Source organism: Perca fluviatilis, chromosome 2 (genome assembly GCF_010015445.1).
Source record: "Perca fluviatilis chromosome 2, GENO_Pfluv_1.0, whole genome shotgun sequence".
NCBI classification, from domain to species: domain Eukaryota; kingdom Metazoa; phylum Chordata; class Actinopteri; order Perciformes; family Percidae; genus Perca; species Perca fluviatilis.
In genome coordinates this window covers 17,909,411-17,915,410 of record NC_053113.1, presented here as the reverse complement: position 1 = coordinate 17,915,410, position 6,000 = coordinate 17,909,411, and positions in this window count along the sequence as shown.

The window sequence follows — 6,000 nt, the reverse complement described above, 5'->3', positions numbered from 1 at the left end:
GTGTGTGTGTGTGTGTGTGTGTGTGTGTGTGTATGTGTTTGAGTGAGTGTGTATGGAGGCACGCATGACCAAGACACACGCTTCACAAATTATAGAGCACAGAGAGTAAGGCACATGCTCACTCGCCAATTTAAACACAGATAGTGGGTGTGAAGCGCCGAGCCGCTCAAAGAGCCCGTATCGTGACGATAGAGCCCGCAGCTGATGTGCAGATATCCTATCTATCTTGTGACAAGCAGAACCGCGACCGCCGCGCCAACACTGGCACATGTGCGTCCGTGAGGAATGGTTGAGGTGGGGATGGGACGAGGAAGTTGACTGACAGTCGACATGAATTGCTGTTAAGGGCAGATGAAAGGCAGTTGTTGCGCGCGCGCGCGAACACACACACACACACACACACACACACACACACACGGACACACGCACACACGCACACACACGCACTAGTCAGACATGCGGACGCGCAGTGCGCAGCCTACCCACCATCCTGCCCGGGGCCCCTGCGTGTCCCAGAAGGTTTAGTCAATCCCCCGTAGGCGTCCTGAAGCGGAGGTGAACGGTCAGTCACCTGCAGCTCTCCATCTTTCACCCTCCGAGCGTTGAGGGCGGAGGAGTGGGGTGTCGGGACTGGGCGTCGAACAGGTCAAAATCCCGTATAAGTTCAAACACAAAGTTTGATTCAAGGCAACAGTTTATCCTCAACAAGAACTTGGCTACTGATGCTGATGCAAAGATTCTGATTGCTGCCAACTAGCCCAGTCCGGATCTTGTTGTTTCAGGCTGCCACCGGTGTCAGGCTGAGTAGAGATCCTATTGGTTGCAACAGTCCAACTTCCAAGACGCAATTAATATAAAAAAAAAAACACCCTCTCTGTCATTCTATCAAAAGAGTGTTTTTTTTTTTTTTTTATTGCATGCGCTGACTGCGCACGACCAGTATGTTTATCTGTCTATTCGCTGCTGGTTGCGATCAAATAAACTAGAACATTGAAAAGAGGCGAGAGATGCTCCTCAGATATTCAACAGCCGGTCCTCAGTATCGCTCCTGTGTTGCAATGCGGGTGCTGCCGCGGCAAAAAAAAAAACGCTCGATTCCCACTCATCCCCCGGATCCCCGTCGCTCGTCCAGATGTGCAGAGCTGAGCAGGGCTTCAAATGGAGCGGACTGGACACACTGGGATGCGGTGGGGGGACGTGGAATGCGCACTGCTGGGGGGAGGCAGGCGATACAGGGCGCTGGATGGGAGAGAGAGGAGGCTACCTGTGGGAGGTTTTACTGAATTCAGTTTAGATGTCGACACCGATAGGAGATCACAAAGCTCGCAGATGTGAGGAGCATCTGTCTAATATGCGCGTCAAGGTGCGTGTTTAAAGTACATCCAAGAAAATAGCAAGAAACCGAATTTAATCCAAATCTTATTTACGTCTGGTCATTAGTCATCACGCCAGCTGGTCCACAGTAGCCTAGTTTAATGATTTAGAAGTTCTATTGTTATATCATAGCTGGTTATAGTTACAGTTAAGTGTTTTGACACCTGCGCATTTCACGTATGGGGTTTGATGGAAGAGCACTATGCCATTGAGTTTTTAAATCCAAATTTAAATTCCAACAAAAGGAAATACTCACATTTTAGGAACAACCAATTGCATCAATGTGGTGGTCAGAGTTTCCTGATTTAGTAGGCCACTGAAATAAACTAAATAAGACACCCTTTATAAGTTGTATCTGCTTTATTAATCCATAATTTATCATATCAGATATGGTGCCTAAAATAAGTATTTACTCCCCCTACCCTTTGGCAGCAATTTCAACCATGACGTTCTGTGAATCTGTATCAGCTTTGCACATCAGGGCACTCAAGGTTTTCTATTCTTTGATGGGGATCATGAGTAAGCAGGCTTGTTTGAGATCTGGACTCTGACTCGGTCTTTGATGTGTGTTTCTTTGGCTTTATGATTGGGCTCATTGTCTTGCTGGAAAAGAAAAAAATCTTCCCCACAAGTGGCAGGTTTCTTGCAGACTGCACCATATTCATATCCTTTCATCTTGTGTATTTTGCTGCATTCATATTACCCTCTATACCTCACAAGCCTTCCAGATCCTGATCACAGAGGACAATGAAAAGGCCTACGTGAAAAAAGTAGAAGACATGACCCACTGGTGTCAGGACAACAACCTATATCGATATTTTATTTACACCAGGACTGCCACACTAAAATCGGCTTCTCTAATACAAATCATTTATTTAATGGCTCTCTGGTTTGAAACATATCTACAGTGTATAGGGACATCAAAGAGCTTATGAAAGCCTAGTTTAAAATCAGCACAGTGGTTTTATAGTTCTAAATGTGAAGCTCTGCTATAGGCAGTCTGGTCAAAAGTAACACCTCAGCAGAGCATTTTTGAAACTGAACGAAAAAAGAAGATGAATGTGACGGTGGCCTAAAAAGGGTTTGTTATACCCAAAGGCTGCAGGCCGAGCTGCTTTTCCTCATCCCATAGAGAGATAGCTCAAAATGCATTATTCTGGCATCTACCTACAAATAATGTGAAGCACCACATGACACAAGCTTTAACAATATTTTCCCTAAATTGTTATATTATTCACTTGAAATTGATAGATAGACCATACATTACTCGTTTATGAACACTAATTTCACAATATTAAAAAATTTGAAATAAATCAATATTACATGACCACTATCACTCCCCTCCCCAATCTGTCAGAGTTGAGTAGGTCCACAAGTAGGTGCAAATGTATAATTTGGGGAATGGGGGGAGGGGGTTTAACAATAATCAAAAGTGGCCAGTTTAACCCCACAACATTTTTTATCATAATGATGAATGTAAAATATTAACTGTTAAAAATAATAAGCGGTTGGCTTTCTTGATTCAATGTAATTGGCAAGCAAATAAAAACATTTTTCACACAAACCCCCCCCCCCACCTCTGGGTGAGCCCCAATGTGGTGCCCCTGGACATTTTGAGGTATAGTGCCCAGGGGCACCACATTGTCTTAATACGGGCCTGACAAGCATTCTTCAGACATGAGGCAGAGAGCGTCTAGAAGTAAATAAAGTAATTTGCAACCCTACTGTAGGCTATTGCCCCTTCACAATCTCACTCAATTAGCACATGGATCAGCGAGCTGGCTGCCACCAAGATGATTGTACCCTTTGTTGTAAGACTGGAGAAATATAAGCAATGCATATTAAACTAAAAACAATTAACATCCAATAATATACAGGCACATTCTGGCACCAAAATATCAATTTTCTGTTCTGCTCTCACAACACCAAAATCAGTTCTCTACCTCCTGCTTTTAGACTCTCACTGTATCCATACAACCCTGCATGAATAATATGTATAGAAAGAGATTTTAGTTCTTTCTTATTTTTCTCCTCTGCCAGAGGGAGATATGACAAAATTTCCTCTGTCTGCACGGTTCGATAAGCACAGTGGAAGTGACAGAGCCCCTCTACAATAAAAGAGTGCAACACTTTTGGAATTGAACAGCTTGAATTGCAAGTGGTCTGCTATAGGGTATTACAGTGGCTGCAAATGAAAATGTGCCGAGGGAAAGGAGCATGCATGTGAAGTGTCTTTCATACATGATGAAGGTGGCTCAGGGTTACGTATAGCAGAATGTGAGAATAATGCAGCAGCAGCCAGCAGCAGCATCAAACTATTTAATTCCATTAAGCTCACTGTGTGTTTAACTGCTAACATGTTATTGCTCTCATTAGTCTATGGGAGGTCTGTTTATTTGTGAGCAGCCTGCTGAATCAGACTTAATGAGCTGTAGGTCCTAACGAGGTCTGTAATGCAAGTGTTGCTTACTGTATGTCAGGTTCCTCTTCTTTCACTGCACTCTAACTTTGCTTTTAGAGAATGTATTCATGAAATCAATTAAGTTATAAATATTATTATTATGTCTTTTATTTAATTCATTAATTCATGTATTCTTACTCTTATTGTGTTTATTTCTGATTTATTTGTAATTCATGGAGATTTATTTACGCTTGCCTTGATTATTTTTCGTTAATTTTGATTAGCGTTGGTATTCATTGATGTTTTTCTGACTTGGTTCTCTTTGAAAACCTGTCTACCCATCCTTCTATATCTCCTACTACTAGCCTCTTCCCTTGCCCATTAAGCAGATATATCTCTGGCCTAGTCTGGATCAACTGAAGTACATTGCCAGGATTACATTGGATGTTACATTGCCCTCCCTTGCTGCTATCTGTGTGTCAAATTCCCTTCCCTACAGGAAACACCAAGAATAACCTCTGCGCTGAACGGTACATTCTGAAAATGGCAAGGTTTGACGTGCAATAAGGCAATCCTGCTTGGTTCTTTCGGAGAATGATTGTAAATATTTACAGAGAATACAAATGGGGCCAGAGTACACAGATACATGAATAAGCAAGTCAAGTGGACACCTAATATAAGCTCTGTATCCTCCTGAGGGTCTGAGGGCGGTTTGAGGTGGGTCACTTGTTGTCTCTCCTAACTGGGCAGCCCTCTCCAAAGGTCAGAGCATGGCTAATTGTAGGGACAACCATGCCACCATTTACAGATTAAAAAGCATTAATTTTATCAGAAAACATTTGGAAGCAGATGACTGATAAGGAAACATTTAGAACAGTGACGAAGCAAATGCATCTCTAATATCTTTGTTTTCAATATTCTTGCCATCAAATTTCCCCTCCTTCAGTCTCAGCAGATGTTAGCAGTGTGTCGTAGAGATGAATGGGAAAAAAGACCCAAGCTGTCCGGCGTCTGGCCTCTGTGCTCGGGCTGCAGATAATGACAACGTCAGTAATAGAGGTAGTAGGATTAATGATAGTCTGACCTTACCATATCTGGGCCTGCTGTCACTGATGAGGCTGCAAAAGAGTTACAAGCTGCAATAAACCCCGCAGGAAATGATGAATGATGCCATATCCAGCTGGCAGAGGAAACATCTTTGGAGGTTGCACTATCATGTCCAACTAGAAAATGCATTTCCTACAGAAATGAAGGAATAGCTAAATTGCTAAAGCTAAATTGGATTAACAGCTTAAATAGGTAAGAAGAAAGTGAAGTAGTGAGGATAGTTGGAAAAATATGGTTTTAATTAACATGAATTTCATTAAAAACTTGAATAACACCACTAATGTATAAAAGATGTGGAATATTTAAAGGTTTTTTGAAAGACTGACGCTAAACTGAATTGTTGGCTTTAAAAGTTCAACAATGCCAACCAATGTAGAACATTGTGAGGTCTGAATTTATTTTTAACTGAAATTATGAATAAGTATGGAAGACTTACAAAGGCTGTGAGAACCATTGATAAAAATGCAGAAATATGAAACAAATTGTTGGAAAAATCTCAAATGCATTGCACTGCACTGCTGAAACACTTGGAAGTTGAAATGTAAAATTGTCAGTTGGAAGCTGAACTGCTGTCAAAAGTGGAAGTTCAAATAAATTGACTAAAAAGGCTGAAAGTTTAAATACTTTGTATTATTATCAGACATATCCATTAATATGCCCACATAGCTCCCGTTTTAGCTGAGCTTCATTGGTTGCCAGTGAAATTCAGAATCGATTTTAAAGTTTTACTTTTTGTTTTTAAAGCACTCCATGGTCAAGCCCCTCCGTATATATCTCCTGTCTACTTACGCTGCCGCCAGGGCATTCAGGTCCACAACTCAACAACTCCTTGTCATCCCCCGGACACACCTAAAAACCAGAGGGGACCGAGACTTCTCTGTAGCCCCCAAACTCTGGAATTCCTTCCCACCCCATATCAAATCATGTAATACAATTGCTAGTTTTAAATCAAATCTGAAGACGCATTTTTACTCTCTTGCTTTTAACTCCCTTTGATTCCTATTTTTTTTTTTATTTTTTTTTTTTTAAGATTTAGAGCTATGAACTGAACTCAACTTTTTCTTATCTTTTTGTATTTACAAACGTTGTTCCATTGTTGTTTTATTCTGTGTTACATT